The sequence below is a fragment of the Melospiza melodia genome, chromosome 1 (assembly GCF_035770615.1).
Source record: "Melospiza melodia melodia isolate bMelMel2 chromosome 1, bMelMel2.pri, whole genome shotgun sequence".
NCBI lineage: Eukaryota > Metazoa > Chordata > Aves > Passeriformes > Passerellidae > Melospiza > Melospiza melodia.
In genome coordinates this window covers 34261158-34286758 of record NC_086194.1, presented here as the reverse complement: position 1 = coordinate 34286758, position 25601 = coordinate 34261158, and positions in this window count along the sequence as shown.

The window sequence follows — 25601 nt, the reverse complement described above, 5'->3', positions numbered from 1 at the left end:
GTGTTTTCTGGGATGTTCTGCCATAGCTAAACATAGACAGTACAAAAAGAACTAGATTCTCAAGTGGTGCAACCTGATATAGTACCCCAAAATCACAGCTAGGTTAGGTGATGGGAGATCAAACATTTCTGTCAAGAAGATCAAGGAAAAAAGCTCAAAGGATGAACTAATATGAATTTCTGTAACTTTCTTTATCTGATTTTTTTATAGCTGTTTTCTGTGGAAATTCTTGTGTTCCAGTTTCTAGATACAACTATCCACATGAAGTACATTTGAGCATTTGCTTCAGGATTGCTGACATGCTTATACCAGTAGGAAATGGAAACCATCTTAAATGACCAGCTACAACATAGCTGCATGGCTTAATATGAGAATAGTCATAGCCAGGCAATAGAAAAGTTGGTCAGTAATTAGCTGATCAAGATTGAGAAGGAAATATGGTCAAAATGAATAAACTTATTCACACTTAGCATTAAATTAAAGTTTTGGTGTATTGTTATAGGGTATCTTTATGTTTGTCTAATTGAACTGTAGCCAGCTGTGCCTGGTATGTGTAACAGGTCCTCTGTGACTAAGACAGAAATCAATGATCTGCAAATTTTAACTGTGCCCTATAGCAGTTATGACTTAAATATGAGGAGTAGATGAGAGAGCTAAAAAGTTTCTTTTGCCTCGTTGATGCATCCCTGGCACAGGACACTGACTTCTAAAGGCTGCATGATCCTTCTGGTGGGGTGGGCCTCTGATTTACCATTTGCATGTCAAGAAAGATCTTTTGCTACCATAGGGTCATTGATTTCTGCACGGCAATAGACACTGAGCAACCAGAGAGGAAAAGAATCCCCCATGTTTCTTACTTTGGGCTCAATAACATCAAATGAACAAATTGACCTTGCATAGACATTACCCAAAATGATGTGCATGCCGTGTTGTTCCCAACTCAAAGAAACAGCACACTGCTTTAAAAAGAAAATGGTAGAAATTGGTAATTTAACGGCATGTAACAAGCAGTTTTCAGCTTTCCCTGCTGTGAATCAAGTCCATGCCTTTCTGTCTTAATCAGAATTTTATTTAAATAAGTTTCATTGTACCACAAGAAGCAAAATTGTCAACTCATTCTCTTGCAGTGAGCCGTGTTGTCTGCAGGGCCAGCTCAAAGCTTTCAGCAGTGTTAGCAGGATTGAATTTTTCAGTCCCAAGCTTGGAGGACTGGGCTTGTCCTGCTGCTGGATGGGGAAGGACGAAAGAAGGGCTGGAATGGAGGCGAGTCCTGGAGAGCAAGGCTTGCTACTCCTGTGCCACTGGGGTGGGACATCTGCCACATCCCCTTACTTGACTTTCCAGGGCTCTGCTGGTAGGTAATGCAAAAGCCATCTTGCCCGTTTCTATCAGTCATCTGCTCGAGGTAACTGCTGACTTTGCCAGCGGCAGTGCCAGCTGTGGTTATTAGCCTGTCACATTGAATGCTCTGTGGAAGGCAGAGCAAATACTGGGGCCACTGAGCCACAGTGGGAGAGAGGTTTCAGCTGGCAATGTGCCTGTAAAACTGCCTTTCCCCACTGAAAGTCTGGCTGCTCTTCTTTATGACTTCATGCAGGTATTATTTCCATCTCTCACAGAACTGCTATGAAATGTGTGTCTTGCCTTTGAACTCAAAAGACCAGGATGAATTCTCTTCACCAGACTTTGACTTTGGTTGGGCAGGGTGAAAGGGGGAGAGGCAACAATAATTTGATCCTAAATGTAATTTAGGTTTACTGAGAAATATTAAACCCTGGGTCTGTTCTTTTCTTCTCCTCAACAATCAGTATTCCTACTGCCAGCCCTGCCTCCTTCATTTCTGCTTACCTGTAGGATTCTTTCTTGGGGGAACTCTCCATTGTGGACTATAAATGGTGTCACCTTAAGGACGCAAAGAACTGGAATTCAGTGAGTTACCTAATTCACCCCCACTTGAGGAACACGGGATTCTGTAATCTTTTATTGGTTGTAACTCCTGCAAGTTGCTGTTTTCAGGCATCAGGAACACAAACTTTTCTTCGTCGTGAACTGGTTGAGGAGGCTTTCGTAGGATAGGACTACATTGGCTTAACAAACAAGATGGCCTAATCTTAAATGTAATTGTAAATTCCTAACAAATGCAGAAACTGCAGTGACTTTGAAGCCAGAGGTACCTGTGTTACCAGAGAGGGGCAACAAGATGTCCTTGGGGCCAACCCAGCCTGCATGTACAGGTGCCTCTGGGGCATCCCCTCTGGGAGATGCTTTGAGTGCTTTGGGTTAGTCTCTGGGCTCCAGCTGTCCTATCAGCCCTGCCTGGAGTGATTAGGGCAAGAAAGAGGAGTCAAGGATGGTCTTGCACATGGATCCTTCTTATCTCTGATACCACTTGCAACCAGCACAGGCAAGATACAGGCTGCCTACCCTTTGTCTTGAGAGTGTCTGGTTGTGTCTTAGGAGCAAACTGGGGGTCTCAGCATATTTTGGAGCACTGTCTCTGGGATTGCTGCTGCTGAGATGCTCCATGAACACTTCTACCGCTCATAAGGTATCCTGTGATGAATATTTGAAACAGTTATGGCCTCAAATACCTGGGTTAAAGCAGTAATTGTAGCTAATCACTGAAGGGAATAATGAGACACTTCTAGATATCAGATGACCTTACCACAGTAATACCTGTCTTGTCACGTTTTATTGTCTAGTGACATGATGAAGGTTTGGAAGATAATTGAATAGCAGGCATTCACGAATGCAGCAGTGATTAAAGGAGCAAATAGCCTAACAAGCATGGTCAGGTACTGCATGTGCTTCAGCTGCTCATTTTGCTGAAGGCCAACAATTTATCCTATGCCCAGTGGCTACTGACTCTCTTCAGGCCAGGTACATGCAATAAAAGTGGAATGTTAATTGGGGCAGAATGCAAGGCCTTAAAGGGAAGGTGTTCTAGCAGGTACTGGTGATACCTTATTCCAGGTTGTTTTGCTCTTAAATTTTAATTTAAACCGTGGTCATTGAAATGCTTATGGGAAGGAATTAATAAAAGAGGCAGTATGTTTTGACATATATTGGGAATCCTCATTTCAAAATGAAATCCAGGGCTAATTTTTTTTCCCTGCAGATGAGAAGACGTAGCAAATGTTTTCACTACCAATGCTAGTGGTATATGAGACAGGCAATGTACTAATAGAGGTGGAAAAATGCCAGTGTTGGGGAATTATTGACAGATCTGACAAAAAATTCAGTTTCTGCAACACCATTCCATCCACACAGAATTAATGGGATATTAGGCTATCAGGGTCTGTAGCTGCAGGTATATCACTCACTTAACAGTTTCCCAGATCTGCAGTTAAGGGGGAAAGGCCAATGCTATGCTTAAAAGTATAAGGCTGTCAATACTTTTTGTACAGCAGGTGTTCTTTTGTACAGCAAGCCTTGCTGCTTGCAGGATTACTGACACTGTGGAAATAGTTAAAATCTGTTCCCCACACATTCTGAGCTTTATAGCAGATGTAGGGATTCTTGAAACTTGGGAACAGCTTGAGAAAAAACTCCTCAGGAGATAGTTTAAATGTTAAATGTCCAGGCTCAGTTTCACAAAGGTGTTTAAGATTTAACCCTCCAGAGACTAAATTCCCACTAAGACCAAAGTGAAGTACCCCTGAAGGTTTTAGTTTTTCAGATATCATTGTGAATTTGACCTCTAGCATCTATAAAGCCTCCTGTTGAGTGGCATAAAATGTTTCCACTCTCCAGAGATTAGGCATATTGGTTAGCTACACTAATCCCCATCTGTCATGGAAAAAAAAAAAAAAAGAAAGAAAGAAAGAAAGGGAAAAAAAAAGTAACTGAGATCCATAGCTGGAAAGCAACCGTCTCTCCTGTGCTACACTAACGTGCTGCCTTGCTGGACATCAAACCAAGCTATGCTTGGAGGTTTGCCACATCTTCTGTTTTCTCATGAATGGGACACTGACAGCAGTTGAGATCCTCATATTGCCCAAGCTCTCCTGACATGGGAACTGTGCAGTGATTACAGATGAAGGGTGTTGGTTACATCTGTTTCAGGGCTGCTCCACTCTCTCTGCTAACAAGCTGAACTGCCTCAGGCCAGTTCCCTGTTGTTTGTGGCACTCCTACCTTTTCTCACACTTGCTCATGAGGCAATGCACTGATATTTGTTCTGTGTGGAGCTTGGCTGCTAAGCATGTCCTTATCAGCTCGTGTCACCAGCTGGATCAGCTGGACAGCAGGCTAGAAGGGAGAGATATGGTTGTGGTGCACTTTGAATACTATTAAATGCACAAGGGCTTAGAAGGTTTTAGCTTTGCAGTTTTAAAGATCAAATATCTTGTTAAGGTATAATGATTCCTTCTTAAGGAATTTTTCACATATTTCCTCTTTGAAGAGCTGGGTATATTCTAGCCTGTGGAAGTGCTATATCATGACCCCCTTTTAAAATTTGAATTGATAAAGAGGGATCAAAAGTCTATATCACCAGTCCTATTGAATGAGGCCATGGACCAAACCAGAACAATAAGTGAATGCCATTCAGAAAAAAATGAGAGTAGAAATAACATGTGAAAGTATGGAGAAAAACTCATTTATGTAATATAGTCATAACCATTTTGACTTATTTGATGCACTTTATCACTTTAGATGCTTTAAAAAAAAATTGGGGAAGACAAAGTTTCATCGTGTGGTACAGTGCAAATGATGGATGGTGAGCTACTGGGGCCTTTGCTTCTCATAAATGGCCAATCTTGGGGCTCCAGTAAGGTTTTGATGTTGTCTCAGCTCCTTTCTGCCTCCTCTTGTTGTGTTTGGATAGCATCTGCTGCAGAGAGGGGGAAGCATGCTAGTCAAGGAGGTGGTCACATGCCAGTTGTGGCCTCAGTTCCTCAGAGTCCATTGTCCCTGTGGGAAATTTGTCACCTAGTCTCACATTTGGGAAAAAAGAAACGAGCCTTTAAGTGAACTTTCCCATCTTTTCAAATCTCACTTTATTCCCAGCTATCACAGCCAGGCAATACGAGTTCTGCAGTCCAGAATGCAGTCTTCAGCAATCTCTGGTTTGATGGCAGGGCCAGGATACCTCAGTTGGGTCTTAATTTTAATTTTTAGGACCTCACTAGTTCCCAGCTTATTTTATTCTTGTTTTCTTCTGCATGGGATTACAGTGCCTCTGCTGTCAAAATTACTAATAGACCCCTGAGGCAGAAAATGTTTCTTCTGTAATGATACGCACTGTGCTACTTCACATCTGGAGTGCTGCAGGGCCACTATTTTGGCTACCTCTCACTTTGCTGGGGAGTGAGATGGAAAAATGACTGTCTTTCCTGGTATACCTTTAACATACTTTAGTTTAGTTTACATTAAATACCCAGGAGTGAGGACAGAATGACAGCTACTGTACTGTGTGAGCTGCCCAAAGGTAGACTCTGTTAATACAGAAGTTAGACAGTGTGACAGATAGATGGGAGATAAGCAAAAGGCTATTATCCCAAGGTAAAGTTATTTCAACATGCTGCCAATAACCCCTACTTATAATTTGGATGAGAGGTGGGAGAGGCATGACTTCAGCTGAGATCCTTTGACTGCCATCTACACCTTTCAGTGAGGCTCTGACACTTTATCAAAGAAAGAGGAAAAAAAAGAAAGATCAGTCTTTATATTCTGGGCAGATGTCCAATAAGAAACTCCAGCAGAAGATTAAAGTCTTTAACATGAAAGGGAGATCTAGTGCAATGTGTAATATCCAGCAGTTCTAAAAATAAGCATGTTTGTCAAGTCTGCAACAATCAGGCTGATTGCTGGCCTTGACAGCATGACATACAGCTCACAATCTGGCACAGGGGAAAAATGTGATTCAAATATCTCCACAGACAAGCTGGCCTTTGCATTTACAGGAGAGGAACTGCACAACAGCTCTGGCCCAGCATGCCTGGAGTCTCTCCCCAGCTGTGACACCCCATTCCTGAGGAGCTTGGGAGGAGATGGAAGACAGTTCCTGAGGGGGATTCAACAAAACCTGCTGCCTGATATTGCAGGTCTGACAAGACCCTTCTAGTGGTCATTGGAGAGGGGGTCCTTGGTCTGTCTGCTGGAGTGCCACATGTTGATGGGTAGGTTGTTCAGACTGCCATCAGGAGAAGGGGAAGGATAAGCCACGAGAGGTGATGACTTTTCAGCAACCAGTGACTGAGCAGGGGGTAGCATTCTTCACCCCAAAGCACAGAACAGGTAACTGACCAGAAAAAGGGCTGTACACAGCAAATGACTACTTTGTCCTGATTGATTTCACAGTGTACTTCCTTTCGAAGGCGAAGTTCTCCCCTGGGAGCAAGAAAGCAGCACTACACCAGATCCAACAATGGGGGTGCATTTTGGGAGTAGAAGAGACATGTAACTTGACCACAGCTATAAAGGAAGCTGAAGTTCAGAGCAGGACTCACATATGGAATTGCTATCTTCTAAGCATGCTGAAGGAGGATTAAATATATGTTCAGGATACGGATGAGCTTCTAGTCTGTGCTCAGAAAGCTTCCGATATTTATGGCCAGAAATCAAAAAAGTGGCACACAGAGGAATTCAGTTTGCTTCCTGGGAAGGAGCTGCTGTCTTTGGGCTCCAAGGGGTACCTCTGTAGCAGTGCTCTGCTCCTGGGCCAGCCCCTGCTTCTCTGGGGGAGGCATCAATGCACAGGCAGTTCTCTTGCAGGGACTGACCTCCAGTCAGAACTGAACTGGGACCGAAAGCAAACTACATGCCCTAATAAAGAAGTCCCCAGACAGTAAGCATTTGATTTTCTAAGAAGCATAATCAACCTGGTTTTCTTTTGAAGGGAAAAAGGTTTTAAAATCCACTTCAGCTTTCAGCTCTTCCTAACTAGGAATGTAATAGGACACTTGGTGCTTTCTGTGAGAGCCTGTGATCTGCAGTGAAGTCTCTGGGTGTGAAACTCTAACACCAGGCTCCTTGTCTTTCCTGGCTAGCTTTACTCATCACTCCTTGAGTTCTACATTTGCAAATCACTCCTTTCATTTCCAAATGTCTTTCTGATACCCTTTGAGGCACAGAATTTCTTTTACTTATTTTTACTTTCCAGTAAGACAAACACGAAAATCTAAATGTGAACATAACATTAACTTTGCCATGCTCTATTACTGGCCAAAAGAGCAGCCACATGAATTACATAGCTAATGTTCTTCAGAACCTCATTAAAATCCAGGACAGCTGAATGCAGAGGCTCACATGACCAGAACTGCAGGCATTTGCAACCTTTCACATTAACAAAATTCCAGAATACTTTATTAAAACATTGCAACTCCACTCGCTCCCCAACACACCTCTGGGGTCTGTGAGCCTGAGGGAAGAAAGCATCAGGCAACAGAACGATTTCTGGTTCTGGCAGGCATCCTCTGTTCCCAGATGAAGTTTTTGATTCCGGGAGCTTTTTTTCTTATTCTAAATGCAGAACTTATGACTTTATACTTTCTTCCTGGGGCTAAGTAGTGCTGGCTCATACCCATTTACTGCACATCACATTCTAGAGTAAATAACTCCTCATGAACTATTCCTGTGAAAATAAAAGATAAGCACCTGACCCCTGTCATCTGGGACAGGTCCTGGTTTTATGGCAATTCACTACTTTTGGAAAAATAGAAACATTTTAGGGAAATACAGCCACAAATAGCTGGCTTAGTGTCTCACAGTTCGTGCCCAGGTCTGGACTGGATAGGGAACACCCAGTTTCTCTTACTAGGTCAAACCAGAGATCATTGCTTCTTAACTGTTCCTATGCCAGTCCACAAGGCTATTGAGAGCCTACTGCATCTCTGAAGGATCCTAAGGGAATTGTCCTATCCTTGCTGTAGAAACATTGGATATATTGGGTCCATTAAATGATTTGAAATAGTTCAGAAAGTTTAAGTAATGAGAAATGACCTTCTGGCAGGGTTTTGAGTGAGGACTGGCAAAGTGTCCCCATATACAAACATGTCCAAACTGTTGCTATTTTCTGGGAAAGCCTTGTCCAATCTATCTTTGTAAGGTAAGCAATTAGTTAAATACTATAATTTATGTGTTTACTCACTCATAAGTCTGAATTACAATTCCTTGCCTCCTTGACCCTCAAAAGATATGTCTGGGTTTAATGACTCTAATTCAGTTGGTATTTTACCCACAGACACATCAGCATTTCTTTCATGACAGGGTAAGAGTTCATTACCCTTGGAAAGCAAATCCAAACCCCTTCCTAGGAACAGATCCAACACTGCTCTAGCCATGCTCCAGGAACCCCTGTCTGAGCATCCAACAACAACTGCTGATCAAATCCACCATCAGAAATGTGGTTTTTTGAGATCCCAGCTGTTACCCTGGGCTCATTAGGAGGATTGGCATGCAAAGCTTTCAGGAGAGAGAGAAAGATCCTGTTTTCTTCTGGTTTCAACACTACTGCGTGATGTGTAGGAGGCAGCAAAGCATATCCAGAAACCAGCTCAGCTGGAAGAACAGCCAAATCTTTCATGAGCAAGGTTCCCACTTTCAGCTGAGCAAAGGCACTAATGTTTCCTGAATACATTATTTCTGACATTTAAAAATGCCTGGCTTTAAAAAAGTTCAGTAAAGCTTGGCTCTATAACTGTTGGTATGAACTTTATTATTGATTTTAGCAGACCTAGAATTGTATATAGACCCAAAAATCACCTATAAAAATCCACCTATTTAAGCTTAGTCCAAAATGTTTTTATATTCAGGTTTATGATAGAGAATGGAAGACCACTCTGCTAGTTTAAGTTGAGTCAAATGCTGAAAGCTCTTTTACATTGAAGACATGATACTTGGGAATAGAATGACAGCCTGTACCATTTCCCTCTTTAGTAGCACATAATAGAGCAAGTGCCACCTGTTAGGAAAGCTGTCAGCGCTCTCTTCGGTGGAAGGGCGATCGAACATTGAAAAATGCTTCTCTGATCCAGTCAGGATTTATGATTACATGCTGCTGAGCACATTTTGGGGTTTAACTGTAGGAAAACATACAAACACGAATGCATCTGTCTACATCACTGATCTCGGTCCCTGAACTGGCTAATTTATTTATTCCTTCTTTTGCCTGTGACATACTTTGATTGCATATATTTTATTCCCTATCTCCTAACAAAGTTTCTACTTCCATAGAATTTTTTTGATCAGCTCTTTCATACACCCCATCACTGACTTAACCCAAATCCACATGAAACAAAATGTGCCCAAACTCACCAGGATGAAGTCAGGTTTTTTCCCCAGTTATTCCTCTCCTCCCTTGTTGCTAAAGATTAGGAGAACCAGTTTCTAACCAAGCTGTGTAGGCAGGAGATCTGGTAGGGACTGGAGGCCATTTCTTTTTGCAGAAGTGTCTGGGAGGATCATGCTCTGTTTAAACAAGCCTTCTTGCTTCACAAAAAGGATGCATATGGCTGGCTTCTGTTATTCTACACTGCCTTAGCTTAAGGAGAATATTTTTTCTCTCTCACTGGTAAATAAATTTTGCAAGTCCCCTGAAGGCTTTGGGTGAGTTGTGCCAGAACCTTGTTTGTTAGGATACTTAGCCCAATTACCATAGAACACCTGTTTTGTTTTGACAATATTTTGCATACATACAAGCAATTCACTGTAGTCATCCAGAGCCTGAGGACTTCACTCTGTGCTTAAGCTTTTATTCTGTTTGTTTAAATAAGCATTTAAGGCAAAGCAAAATGGAAATTTCAGCATCTGATCAGGTTCTGGCAAGCAGCTCAGGGAGTTGTGTGGCAAACCAAGGAGGAGACTGCAGGGGTGCATTTCTAATCATCCCTTGTCATGCTTGGAGAAGTGAGGAGGGTTAAAATGAAGGTGACAGAAGAAACTACTGCTCAAGGACTTGGAAACAGGTGAGCCCTTAGAGTTATCTAGGGTCTCCCTAATGTCCTTAGTCCCTTTGATTGCAGGAATTGAGAGAATAAAGTCTTTTTGCAGGCTCAAGATGGAGATCATGCCAGATTGCCCGTGTCTCTCTTGTATTTGGTGATCCAACATGGAATTTCACGTGCCTAGAATGAAGACAGAAAACCATCAGAAACTATAATACCACCTGCATTGGGTTTTATTTTGTGCCTAATCTCAGGTACAGGGAAGTTTTACCTCAGTTTCACCTTTTTGAAAATGTCACAAAATAAAATTTTAAAGCAAATTTTATTTGTTACTAACTTTTGGATTTTAGGAACACTAGATTTTATACAGAGTTAGGAAGTACATGTATGTAGTATCAAAGCACTTAAACCAGATAGAGCACTGCTGCTACTTTGTAACATCTTCTTTATATTAATTTGGTTTGCAATTTATAGGTTTACAAAATCTATCTTTTTAATCAAATTCAGAATACAAAAGCTTCAGTGTTATTTTCAAGACTTATTTTAAAAAAAGTATCACTATGGAAAACTCTATCAAAATGCCAGCTTTAATCACACAGTTATTTTTCCATTATAAAAACTGCTTACATTAGTAGAGTCAATTAAAAAGTTTATGAAGCTGAAGCAGTTCTTATATTAATGTTGAATTTTCTAAGGGGTGAATTCTTATTTGATAGAAACTGGCATGCCAACATGCCATCAACTGCAGCTGACAATCTCATCCTGAATGCAGTCTCCTAACTCGAAAGAGTACAAAAAATAATTCATAAAAGACCATCAAGAACAATTCCATAAAAAAGATGTAAGTACATAGGCTGTCCTTATAGCATGGATTTCTAGGTGCTAAGAGGTTTTGATGAATAAAATATGCTTGTCCTGTTCTGATAATATTCTCTAATCATTGAGAGCCAGACACTGAGCAATTCTGTACTGAGCTATGTGGATCCTTGGTCTGGCACAGTTCTGTCTGAATTTTATTTTACTTCTTCAAAGCTAACAACATGCTAGCTGTCATCAGTCACGCAATTCTTTATATAGTAGAGACTACTGTACTTCTCAGATTTTCAAATGAAGACATGTTTAACCATATCTACATATATCTTGTGAAATATAAAATGCGTGGTGCAAAATATTGCTGTGCTTAATTTCTGTAAAATATCCACTTAAGACACCCCAACTGACTTCTGTCATGAAAAAAAACCAAACATTTAAAATGTCTATGCCCTGACTTGTTTTTGCACAAGGAATCACATGCCACGGATGCACATTTTGTTTTCAACTACAAATATCAGACTTTTTTTTTCTCCCTGCGAGGCATACTGAGCTACCACTGTTGAGTGGTGCAGAGAATTTAGCAGGCACAGTTAGAAAAGAACCCCCTGGAAATCCCATCAGTGTGTCAAGACTGATGTTATTGATGTATATGGGGAGACTTCTCATTCCAACCCCTGCTGCTCCTTTAGAAACCCAGAGGATTGTTAACATGGTTAGAGAGAGTTCATGAACTCTGCTCTGTATGAATGCAAAGTATCTGGAACATTGATATGGAAGTGAAGACTCTCCTGCCTTTGTTTCTATTCATGTTCCTTTACATAATATTTTAATGATTAAGAACCTCATTTAGCCCTCTGATATGCCTACTGATTCCTCTGAAGTCACCTGATTGTTACCAAACACAGAATTTAGTCTCGACTTTTGTAAAAATAAAGTGATAAAATTCCCACCTCTTCCAACTTCATAGCTCTTTCAAACAAAACCATCTCCTTTGGCTACTGCCACCTATTGTTGATTGTACTAGAAAGAAAAAGAGAAAAGGAAGCCTAGAAGACACAGCACAACCGGCAGATGTGACTTTTGTGCTGGAGGCATGAATAAAGGGTAAGTTCCTTGCAGGGCACTTTCACCAGTGTTGCACAGTGCAGCAGGCAGGTGGAAGGCCTGCTCCCCTCTGGCATGCCCCGAGTGCAGGGTGTGTGAGGTGGTCATGAGCTGTGTAACGTGAAGCATGGAATTAATTACAGCAGCCATTCATCGATCTACACACCTAAGCCTCACCCAGGAGAGCTTCAGGTTTGTGCTGGACTTGGTTCAGCTCCTTCCTGGGTGCCAGTCTGCCACCAGCAGCCCCCACTGCCCTCCCTCCCTGTCCTGCAGAGGGTCAGACCTTGTCAGACTGGGTCCCATTCTTCGCCTGAGACATGCTCTCACACCATGAGCCACACCAAGCACTGCCTGAGAGCTTCTGGAAGGGAGGAAGTTCTGTGCTAGAGCCTCACAGACACTTTTTGAACTACCTGTTTATCTATTTGCAAGCATAGCTGAGATGCCCCCCCACTTTTTTTTTTTTTTTTTTAATATAGCTTTCTCTTTTTGACAGCTTGGACTCTTTTATATTCGGTGGGTCAAATTCTAAGGAGTATAAAATTGATTTAGCTTGCATACAAAAGGTCATCTTACCCTGTGCTCTGAATTTCAATTTCTTGGTACTTCAAAGTTACAGGATGAGTTATGAACTGTAAAATAGCTACTAAATAATTTTAAACACCTTTTAGCTATAACTAATACAATGTTTACAGCTAGTGTGCAATTAAGAAAACTGGTTGATACAGTTCTAGGCTGGTAGGTCACTTTGGGAGAGTAGATATATGCTGCATCAGGAGCCTATTTTTTACCAGGGGTTTGTTCAGAATAATAGCTGGGGCAGTAATTTAATTTTCACAGCTATCATCCTGATTAACTTCTGAAAGATGATGAGATGGAACTCACACATGTAGAAAAGATGCATTCTTGACTGTCCTCTCTACCATACCTTCTCATTTTGCTGGCTTGCTTCATGTGTTTAGGTATGGGGGGGTTTAAATAAAAGGTTTTAGTCTGAGACTGTAACAAAATACAGTGATTTAAGATTTGATGGCTGGTGAACATGGTATTTAAAGTAACCTGACACCACATTTTCTCTGTAGTAAAGAAAATAAGTAAGAGATTTATTGACAGTGGCTTATGGACAGAGTAGTTTGTTCAAAACAAACGCTAAAACAACAAGAAGCCTTCTGCTGCTGCCACCACTGAAGCCACAAGCAAACAGTTCTTATCTTGGAACTGAAGTCTAACTAAACACACTGCCTCTATGCATCTAGAGTGTGTGTGGCCAGGAGAATGCAGAGCAATATTGCCATTTCTGGCTACCTTTGCCTAACAACAGCCACAACACTTTAATGTTTTTATTCTTTTTTCACTAGACATGTATCCAATGGCACATTCTTGAAGAGTATACTTCAACAGAAATAAAACACATATCAGCCAGCCACATTTTGCCACTAAACATAACATTTCTCTGCTTCAACTGTCAATGATCCTGTCATTTTCTTCCAGAGTGTTGTATGATATTGTGCTTCTGGGTCCTGCTACAACAAGTGAAGTCAGGAATTCCCTTCTCAGAGTGAAGCCTTCATTGCTGATGGCTGTATTGACATGGAGATGATGGCTGAAGGTAATATGTATTGAAGGCACATCAGTCTGTTGAGATTGGTGATAGTCATTCCTGAAATGCTAAAAATAATCCTAAATTTTTCAATGTATTTTCATGTTAGGACAGGCTTCATTGGAAGATATCATAATTTAAAGAGTTCAAGTCTGAATCTAGCTTTGTTTTGTATGTCTTTTAGACATGGGAGCACTTGTGCAGATTCCTGAAATTTTTCCTTGTATCCAGGTCTTTTTACTTGGTAAAGTGAGTGGAAAAGGCATCAGAGACAGATGTGGCTGTAGACTGCGTGGGATTTCTGTTCCTAGCAGAGCCAGTACACTCCCATGTGAGCTCCTGGTATGCAAGTCTGCAGGAAAGCCCAAGCTCAGCTTTCCTGGTATTTAAAAGGCTTCATTAGTCTCCAGGAAAGAAGAACCTACTGCTTCTGGCTGCCCAGGTAGACAGCTACAAAGGACAGATAAGATATCATAAGAAGGGTGCATTGAGGATGTGGCTTCATTACATGTTTGCCAGCAGGAACATGAAACAGAAACCTCAATTGTGCAGAAGGCTGTGAGTGCAGAGAAACACTGCAAGGGACCTTGGCCTCTGTTCTTCCTTCATCTGAAGGTGAAAGTACCACTGAGATCAGTGGCTTATGATTGACTATTGTTACTATCCCTTGTCATTAAAAATGTGAGGTCTTCATTTATATACTGTAAGGTTCCTGGCTGTGGTGCAGCTTTGGGGACTGTCTGCAAAGGAATTGTCCTTTGAGAGGAAACTGTTGATCCCTGTGTATTCTCTTCACATCTCAAGAAGCAAACCTTGCATTTTCTCATCCAGCAGGAATATAAGTGATCATTTCTGCTGCTGCTGCACAAATCATGAGCATCATGTAGCAACATGTGTTCACCCACGTGCTCTTGCTTGCTGCCTGGACAGGAATCACCCCTTCAACACACTTGGGGCTGAATGTCCCAGATATTTGTTTGTTTTACCAGCTTCTGGCTATTTGGTGGTCAGCAAATAAAGGGTTAAAAAAGGGTTTAGCTGTTTTATTGATGAATATATGATTGTTAACTTACAAAATTAAATTACACAGCAAAAGGTTCAGTGGTTCTGAACTTTGAAATATAACTTTTATACAAGTCTTTATTTCAATTTGTGATCAATAATTCTCAGAAGATGGCTTTATTTTTATTGCCAAGAGCTGTGTTTTTATGAAGAGTCTTTTCTTCAAAATAACCAATGGTTCAGATGATTTATATCTATTTTTAAACACAACATCTTAGTATGCAATTTACCTTATTATGGATGTCTGTCACTCATGCTTCAGTCCAGTGGAATTACTGGTGAAACTATGACTAATAAAATTGGTTGTGAACAAAAATTCAATAACAGCAAAGTTAATTACATGTTTACAAGAGTATAAACTTACAGTTTGATCAATATGTAAATTCTGACCTTCAATGGTCTTTTCAGCCTTCTTTTAAGCTTTTAGTCTTGCAAAGATTAACTTAACTGCCTAGAACTTCCTTTTATGAAGTTACCAGAATATGAGAACAAAGAACTTAAAATGGTGACTTTATATTTTTCAAAAACTCTAAAAAATGCAAACTGTTGATGTTGTGAGCACTCATTCATCGTACTAAATAGCAAGTAGTGTTAAACTATTAAGCAATTGCGTTTAACTGATAGATATTTACTAACAAGAATAGCTACTTAACATTTTATACATTTATTTTCATATAAATAATGTGATTAGCTATATTAACACAGCATTCTTGAAACACTGTTTGAGACTCTTGTCAAAAGTGAAGAGCTCTGTATAAGGGATGGTTGTTGAATCAAAGCACTTTTAAAGTTATTTGTTTCCCAGGGTCTGCCAAATTTGTCTTTATAAACTGACGATCATCTTTACTTGACCAATTTACTATTTTTTTAATCTATATTTCCTAAAAAGCATCTAAAGACATCAGTGCACTTGATTTTATACTGCTTCTTCTAGGGAACCCATTGCTCTTGCAAATTAAACATGCATATCATTCCCTATTTAGCATTGCTATGGATGGTAATAAGCTGGATGCATAGAAGCTTTATTCAGGCCAGTCAAGAAAATATATTTTTGGACAGATAACTTTCTGGTTAAACTCTAATCTGACTTTGGAATGACACATTGTTGGAGTGAACAATTTGCAGAATATTGCCAGCTGCACGACAAAAATTTTATGTGAAGCACATTGTTTCTATCTAGACATTCATCATTTGTATGTTTGCTTGCCTGGTTTTGTGTGTTACATTTCTGTCCTCAGAGCCAGCAGGGAATTGCAATGGGACAGAAACTGAAGGAAGTTCTAGCCCAGACATGAATATATCCTATTGTGTAATATGAAGCTGTTATTTTTCTGAAGGATTTGTGGTTACAAATCAAACCACAAGACTGAAGCAATTAGATGCTTTCTAGCATTTTCAGACTAAATGGCTTCTACAGCAGAATGTGTTCTGGTTCAGCACTTAGGCAGCTCTTAGACAATGAAGTAGGTTCCTTGGTGGACACAGAAAGGACTGACTTTAAAATAACCTGCGGAATTTCATTCAATGTTTTAAAATGTTTATTCCCTTGTGAAGATTGTATCTCTGATTGTAGTAAGAGAGAACTTTGTTTGGGAGGTGTGAAATCTTATGGCTTATTCAGCTGTAACTTTTGCTTCCGCAACTTCCCTCCATGTCCTACCACCCCAGCATATTTCAACCAACCAAAAGCACTAAATGTTCCTTCTCTCTTTTTTGGCAGGCTTTGTCAGTGTGTTAGAGCAGAGGTCCTGGCCCAGGAAGGTTTAATACTTCATTTTAAATAGCTACGAGAAACTGCTTTTTCTGCTGGTTTAAACTGATATCCTCAGATAGTGTTACCTCTGATACTGTCAGTGTTACTTACCTCAATGCCTCATGAAGTTAAGTCCCTGATTTCCTTCTTGTTAAGGTAACTGAATTACAGAAGAGAATAAACCACCCAAACATTGTAATTTGCTTTAGTATCCACAATCATTTCAGTCCTGACTAAAGGGGAAATAATGTTGCATGGGAATAGCATTTTAAATGTACAAATTCAGAACATCATACACATCACAGGATTGTAGGTGGTCATGGAAACCTTACTCTAGTATCCAAACCAAGGGATGCTCTTTAGAAGGATGTATAGTTTTCATGACCTGGAGCACGCCTCTTCCTCAGCACTGGGGCCATAACTGGGAACCAGAGAACCCAAGCAGCATGCATGAGGTATGTGAAACCTTGGAGAATGGGCTGCAGCATTTCTGTTGATGAAAAAGACAGAACTGTATTGTGACTCACTGCTGGAGGATAAAGCTTAATGCATTTTGCATGATGTTTGTGAGATAAAGCTAAAAAAGGTTTGGTAACATAGAATGAATGTATATTTTGTCCTTGTTACTGCAATCTAATTATGATGCTGAAACAAAAAAGGGAGTGCAAAGTATCAGGCAACACACAAGAAGTGAACCTAGTGAAAATTACTTGGTCATTGAAATCTAAAAGTCAGGAAGGTTTCGATCTTTGGGCTCACCTATAATTTGTGCACCATAAATGTAGACTGAAGTCGTTAGGGACTTTGTAATGACAGTGCTGTCTATAACAGTATCATCAAGCAAGACATTGGCATAAATCATTGGCACTTTGCAAAGTGTCACTTCTGTCAACCTCCTAGTGATGTGATCTTTAGTCTTTCAAATCTATAGACTGGCATTTGGATCAGCTAAGCACCTAACATCTTGTCTTGCATATTAAAGCTGCTTTAGCCAATATCTAAATGCTGAAGTAATGCCTGCTTAAAAATGTTTTAAAATTATTTGCATAATATAATCCCACTATTTTAAAGCTTTCCTTTAGGGCATATCTGTACAGTCTGTCCTCTGTTGATGGATTCACAACTACCTTAATCAATAATAAAAAAAGTGTATCAATTGAGGGAAGCATCCCCATAAAATGAGTAAATAGATGTTAAGAAAAATTAGACACTAAAATAATCCCAGTCCACAAAAATCTTTCAAAGAAATGTTACGAAGATTAAAGCTTTTCAGTTTGAAATTGTTTCAGATGATATACAAGTTTTTGTTATGGATAGAAATTGTGCTTAGTAAGTACATACGTAGATTTAATAACATACGTAGATTTAATAACATCTTAAAATGGATAGCAAGCAAAGACAACTCTCTCTTGCCTCTCAAATGAACTTCAAGCTAGAACTCAGTAATGTAGCACCTCACTGGACAATACTGAATTCCTGTTGGAATTATCTTGCTTTACCCCTGGGTGAGCTTTTAAAGATGATGTATTGCTAGATGTGTAAGCACAGCTGGGTGTGTTCCCAGCCCTGGACATCTGTTGGTGTTACTGATAAATTGTCACACAGTCCCTGGCATGGTCTTGTTCCCTGACTGTTGTCTCAAGAACACTGATTGCACAGATGTGTTTGTGATGTCTGCCTGAAGCTACTAGAAAGCATGTGCAGAATTTGCAGGTGTCCTTATGACTACACTGGGATGACAAACCATAGTCACTCCATAATACTCTTCCAATCCCTTCTCAAGCTATTAATGCCCAGGGTTGTGTTTTGTATGAGATTTTAGAAGGTTTATCTCTTGGATTATGGGTATATTTGTTGTACTTTAGGAGCCCTTCTAGTCTGTGCCAAAGCCAATCTGATAGATACAACCTACCACATAATTAAAAAGATGTTGCCATTGCGTTTACATGAACAATTTCAAAGGCACAAAATCACATTTGCCACAAGTAAAATTACATGTAGCTCTATGAAAGTCAACAATTTCATGATTATCTAAACCCAAGGCTACACTAGCATACTCACAGTCTAGAAGATATGTGAATATTACACTGTTTGGAAAGGGCTGTATTAGACAAGTGGAGGTCATTCTCTTGTCCACTGGCCTCCGAAGGCTTCGGACTACTTCTAAAATGTCTACACAAGGTGACTAAAACCAGACCTGTTTTCATGACATTTAGGTGTTTATTGAAAAAATTGAAGATGTTGTATTGAAGACAATGAGGCGTAGCAATTAGATTAACAGTAAGCACATTCAAATTCATGTTGAGTTTTAAGGAAGATACAGCTGTTTGGATTTTACAAAGGTCTTTCAAAATTCTGGCACGAGTAGCTATAAAGTTTCATTTATCAGCAAGAAACAAATCTAAAAGTATTATGTAGAATATTGGGGTGTATATGAGCTCTTTGATGAACTGAATTCCTATTGTTCTATACTCTTTGTCCAGGCATAACATAATTTTGGTTTATAGCTACTATCACAACAGAAGTAGACAGTAGAAGAATGGCAAAAATCTCACAAAAACTTTGCAACAGTGAAAATCACAGATGGATGACCCTGGAAATTGATTTTACTGCGTTTTTGATTGCCAAAGGTAATAAATGAGTAACTTAGCCGGGTTGTATCGATAAGTTTGAAGCAAAATGCTTACAGCTGGACATGAATAAACAAACATGCTCAGAGTTGATAGATTTATACCTATTTTAGCATAAAAGCTGCCATAGCATTCTAGATATGTTGAAGTCCTCAGTGTCTGGCTTGGAAAAGCTCTTTTATAGGCAAGAGGAAAAAATAAGTCTCTACATTACAAGCCTTTAATGATCAAAAGGACAAGCAATGGATGTAGTTCCTTATTTCAATGACTAGAAGATCTTCTAAAATTAACTTGGAAATACAGTAAGAGCATCATCTGTCATGCACCTGAAAGTCAAAGGAGAAGACCCAATTCCACCATTATTATTCACTGTTAACATATTCATAGCATATCTCCTAGATTTCTTTTTATGTCTGTGTCTTCAAGCTGGGTGAAGTCATGGCTTTCTGTAAATACCAGGAAGGAAAACTGAAATAGTACTTGCATTTTGCTTACCAGTTTTGTTTTGTCTGTAAGCTCAAAAATTAGTATTTTCACGTTTACATAACTTTTTCTACCATGCTATGTTAAGTGATGAGGGATGAGACAAAATGTGTGTATCTAAAGGGATAAGAATATGTGTATCTAAAGAGATAAGAAGGAAGAATTACAAAAAATATTTCCATCAGTTGTTTGACTAGTAACTAGAAACAAAAGAAGAAATTATTAACTGTGAAATTATTGACTGTCTTGCCATAGGCTTTACAGGGTCAGAATTTTCTTCCCTAGTATGGGGGCAAAAGTAAATATACTTGCACAAACCATAATAAATTCAGGCTTAAATCTGGAAAATAAAGAGCTGATACTCCAACTCCATTTCTAGTATCTCCTTAGCTACATGTTTTATCTAACCAATCAGAAGCAAAAGACAAGCTCTCTAGATTTCATACTTAACATTTCATTGCCTTGAATAAGTTTATTACATCTAAGGCATGGGCAGAGGAAGGGTCTTGACAGGGAAAAAAAACCATCAAACCCACTCTCCCCTGATACTCCAGCTCTTCCTTGTAATAGACTCTGCATGAAAAGAGCTAAATGATTTCACCAGATACTGACTGAGCTCAGGGAGATAAATTCTCTCTCTTTCACAGTGCCTCTATAGCATAACTGCTGAAGCCATTTAAGTCAGAACAGTGGAAAACTAGTCTAAATGAAAATGGGTCTGTCTCAGGAAGGAGGCAGGAAGCTCAGCAACCCAAGAAAATGCTGTATCTCCTACAGCTTCTTGGCAGAAGGGAGAATAACATTCAGAGAAGTTCCACTTCCTTTCAGGTTTATATGGGCTCTCCCCCTTAACACAGAATAAGATTTTCCCCCTATGTGTAACAGCACTTCACACACCTAGAAAAACCTAATTACATTAATTCAGTGCTGGGAGACACTGAGTGGGGGGGGGGGTAGCTTTATATCACTACATAAATTTCTTCTAGACAGGCATAAATTTCTTCTAGACAGAGCTGAGATCTCTTTGTAGTGCTCAGATGGACAGGACCTCTCTGTGGTATTTCATCTGTCCGCAGAGAACTTTATTTACTTTATTTACGTGAGAGCATGACTGCTTGTTTTCTCTCTCTCTTTCTGCCCAGTTTGCCCCTCTTTTGAGATTTATCTGCCCACAAAATACATGGAAGTTTCCTGCATCTTCCTATCAATCTATTGTTTCAATCCTTTCAATCTATTTCTACTTTCTCTGTTGTTCTGATACAGACGATTCCTCTCTCTGCTCTTCTCTTTTGTTTCTAGGGCAAGAGTTTGGAGAAACAGCATCAGCAACTGGCCCTTCCCAACATCCAAGACTCAGTTGGCCTGGAAGAAGAAGACAACAGTAATAAGTAGTAACTTCAGTAACTTTGGGCATAACAGCAGGTGATAAATGTTAAGACATCAACTACCAAGGCAGCTAATTTAACAGGTTGCTGTGCTTCCCCTTTCTGTGATCTTTGTTGAGTTCTTACTGATTTTCAGGAAATAGGGCCTGCCTTTCCCAAGATTTTTGAAAATAACTTATTTAATCAAGTTTTATTATTATTTATCAAGTTTATTATTATTTAATCAAGTTTTAAATTCTTGTACAGTTCTAATACAAGGTATTACTGCTTCACTTATGATTTACCAGGAAGGCTGACTACCTGGGATATAGTGACAGTAATGATTCATCCCTTTAAGTGCCTGGTCCTAAGTGGGACATACCTGCAGCAAAGTAATATATTCTTTTTTTATTTCTTCCTGCCTCTGTCACCATCAAAATATTATCTCTCACAGCAATTCATAAGGAGCTTTCACCTAATATGAATTTTATACCTGGTATTATTTGTGTTGCTCTGTGTGTGCCAGTCCTTTTGCACATTTTGTCAATATAGCTGGGAGTGCTTCAAGCCTGGATGTCACAGTGTATTTGTAGAACAACATAACCTGTGCTGGCCAGGACTGCAGGGTGCTACTGCTGTAGTTAATTGACTAGCTTGACTCTTTAGTAGTAAATTGGGTTTTGTACTAAGTCATTCTCAGGACTGACACATCTGAAGGAGTGGAAAATTCCTTTGATCTAGCCATTGCTATCAAAATGGAGCAGAAGATAAATTAAAAAATCTGTTATATAGTTTAAAATTATAAATCATAATTGTGAACCCTGACTCTTAAAATGCAAAGATGTAAGTGGTACTTGTGCTTCCTAAAGTTTCAGGAAATGGTTCTTCAGCTTTGCTTCAAGTATTACTTACCCTTTACAACTAGTATCTGGTAAAGGAGCTTTGAAAAGTGTTTGCATCCTCAATAACTTATCAGAAAACATGTGTAAAAATACTCAGAGACAATGCACACAACTGTTCCTTATGGACCTCCGATGACAATATGTATCAAACACTCAGCACATATCTAGGCAGCAGCTAAAGTTCAGCTACTCAACTTTAACCCCCAAGAGCAGGTCAACAGGAAAAAGGAATGCATGTTAAAGCTCACACCGATGTTAAGTGAGATTCCTTCAATGGGGCTTGAACTCCTACTCGAGATAGCAGCAGCAGGGCTGAGTGCCTTGGAATGCAAATCAAGCCTGTTACTCAGCATCACAGGAGTCATAAAAGTTCTACATCAAAGATGCAGATACAGGCTGAATTTTATCCAAGGGATATTTCACCCCCTACCCAATGGCCAGCTTCCAGTATGAGACAGTGGTAGGAAACTCTTTGAACTACTGCTGCTGATTAGACTCCCTCTGACTTCACAAATACTTTATCATTGTTTGCTCCACTAAATTAACAACAGAAGCGCAAGGTCTTGGAACACAGACCTCATGAAATCCTCTCAAAGATGAAAATCCTCGCACCTTATAACTTGCATTGTTATTTCATTTTGAGTCTTTCATGCACAGCTACAAAAAAAGGAGTAAAGTTTCTGAGTGTTGCCAGATGATAATGAAATAATGAATCTACTGACCATGAGATGACTCCAAACTATAGTGATTAGTTTAATTTAGCCACCCGGCTACATCTTCAAGCATAGCAAAAAAACCCCAACCAACCAACCAACCAACCAACCAACCAACCAACCAACCAACCAACCAACCAACCAACCAACCACAAAAAAACCACCAGGGGCACATGTATGAGAATAGTACATGTAACAAAAATGCTCCACTTTTTATTGCTCGTTGTTCAAAGTTCAAAGCACATGAAAGGGCCCAGCAAAGAGCCACAGTGTTCACGTTTTATTCACCTCTTAAATTAGGGGGAAGGATGTACCAAGGAAGTGAAGAAATTCAGATAAATTGAGGGGATGTAAAATGAAGCAATAAAATTCAAAATAGTGATCATTTGCATAAACTCAGGTGTATTACTGTTAGTAGATCAAACAGTTGAATGAAAGAGAAAATAAAACCATGTGACCAAAGTCACACAAAGAATTTAAACAAAGAGAATGGACCAATGGGTCTTTTTGTGGTACTGGCCACACAGGCTGTAAGTTATGAACAAGACCAATGAAAACAAGACCCAGCAATTTGGACCTTTTTTAAAATTCTGGTGATGAAGATGAAAGGAGAGATACATCAATCAGTTTTCCGCTTGAATTCTGGAAGATTTTAAGATACTGCAGAGCAGAATGAGGTACAAAACTGCAGACAACAGACAGGTGAACAGGAACATCCGGGAGGAAAGAAGATCGGCACCTTTGGTCTTCTATTTCAACCATTTATGTTTTTAACTGCTTGTCTTTGTATTGTTTTCGCTGAGAGGACTTTACCTGCTGTTTCCTTCCATGCCATAGTCTGTATGTCTCCATCTCAGGTGTGAACTCGACCCTTTGTGCGGATCACCCTTTGGTGGAGGCTGTCCTGCCATCACCCCCACACAACAGCAGTGAGCACCACTACACAGCTGGCCCTAACAGAGCAAATAAAACCATGGGCAGTCTGAATGTGTGTAAAATCTGCCCTCACACAAGGAAGATGTTTTATTCTGTGCAGGTCTTTCCTGGTGAATCTGTGTGCTCTTCTTCTTCTACAATATTCATTAACACAAGTCACTTGTACAGTAAATATTTATTTAACTTTAAGATTTATATAGTGTCTTTCCCTACAGCATCTAGGTGGTATTTGCAGAAATTAAAAGCATAAGTTATATGAAGCTTTCAATAGTGTTTTGCATTAAATTGCTACTGTTGTCAGAAATAAATCAGCTATATTGTCATGAAGTGAAATAAGCCTAACAAAACCCAAACAAGCAGAAGTACAAAATCAATCAACCAAAAGCTAACCAAATAAATGTGGCTTGCATAAATAAAAGCAAGAAAGATTGGCTATCAGCTACATCAATGAAATACCTAGACATGAATGAAAGCAGGCATCATTAATCTGCATTGATTGCACTTGTTTGCTGGGCCTTGTGTGCTTCCTATCTGACCTGAACACTCACTGCAAGCCGTACTGCTGGTGTTATTTGCAGGCAGATGTCTGTTTGCAGCAGAGCCGGTGTTAAAGGCGAGAGCTGACTTTAGGAATGTGAAAGGGGAGCATTTTTCTCTGGCAGCAATGGAGGTTTGAAGGGTTCCAGTCTTGTTGATAATTTTCTCCTTTGTCTCTCTGTTCAGCACTGCAGCGCTTGCTTAAGGGCGGCCATTAGTGCAATTTTGCTATATGGTCAATCTGTGAGTTGTTTTAGATTAAATACCTCCAAAAGCACTATTAAAAAAGAAAATCAGAGAGAATAGCAATCTCCTTCGGTATTGCATTGATCCATTTTAGGACACAATATCAAAAACCAGCATCACTGAGAGACCAGTGACCTCTGGGAGGGAGAAAGCTGCAGAAAGCTCTTCAGCTGGCTCTCCTGCCAGGGAAAATGTTTGTGCAATTACACAACAGGTTAGGGAGTCGTGCCAGTCTCCATGGAGCTGTGGGAGAAAAAGGAACCTTTCCATTTCCCAAGTCCCTCAGATGTCTCAAACTGACTCTGGGCAGTCACAGATACAGTGCCACATGTGAGTTTCTGTTTTAAGGACTTCCCTGCACCATTGCTTCACTTTTGCTTTTCACAATGGGCTACATGCTCAACCCAGGGTAGGGTGAAGCACTTAAGCCCCTGACTTCACACATCCAAGTTAGGAAGGCTGCAGTCAACAATGGCTTTCTATTTGCATGCATTGTTGCCACAGGTTTCCTTTAATCATGGATTTCTCCCATAACAAAATACACAAAGAGAGGGAGGGAGCCTGGGTCTGCCACAGAGCTTCCAACTGAGCAGTTCCCTTTGAAATATGTTGAATTTATCCAGTGCCTACATGGAAAGCCAAGCACTCTCAAAAAACCAAATCCACTGTCAGAGCACCCTCTGCCCCATCACCTACACTTCCGTTTTACCTTTTGTTTTGGTTATTTAAATTCTGAAGTGTGCTGGATTAAGTTTGTTTTTCACTTGTACCCAGTCAGAGAAATAACATTATCCATCTTTGAAGAGAGCAAAATTGAATCCAGAGTGATTTCCCTTGCATATCAGTCTGACAGCCATGACTCTGCCTGCTTGCATTAGGTGGGATTATTTTTCCCTTTGTGAAGAATCAGTGGTTTGACTTATGGTATTACTTAACATGATGATGGTAGTGCAGAGACCATCTCTTATTACACCAATTGTTACAATTTGGTAACAGATTCAGATATAAAAGAGTATACCTTAGAACAGCATTTTCCTATCTTTTTCCTTTTAGAACCACATTGTGCTTTTTAAAAGATCCTTTACAAGTCCCTGCTAAGGAAAACTGTGTGCATCATTTGCCTCTTTAAAGACCATCTTTGGTGAAATAGGTTTCACGGGCAATGTAGTGAGGGCTTCATAGAAAATTGGATTTTTCCCCTCACTTTGTTGTACAAAAGGTTGAAATTTATTTCTGTTTGATCGTGCTCACCTCAAAGATGTCCCCTGCAGGCTCTGTCTGTTGGCAGTTAACATGGGTATAAAGAATGCTCTCTAGGCCATTCTGCAGCAAGAAAGTAGTAGGTCTTACATGGAAATGCAAACAAAACCTTTAAAGCTTTTGATCTTCTTGGGGACTTGATGAAATCTCTTGAGCAAATTGAAGGATTACATTCAACAGCAAATATGTACAAGTATAACAAATTAACCGTAAATGATATAACCAATCTAAAATGGAAGTATAAGATATTACTGTCTTATGGCAGTATTTGAACTTTGTTTCACTGAAACCCAAGGATATTTTAAAAG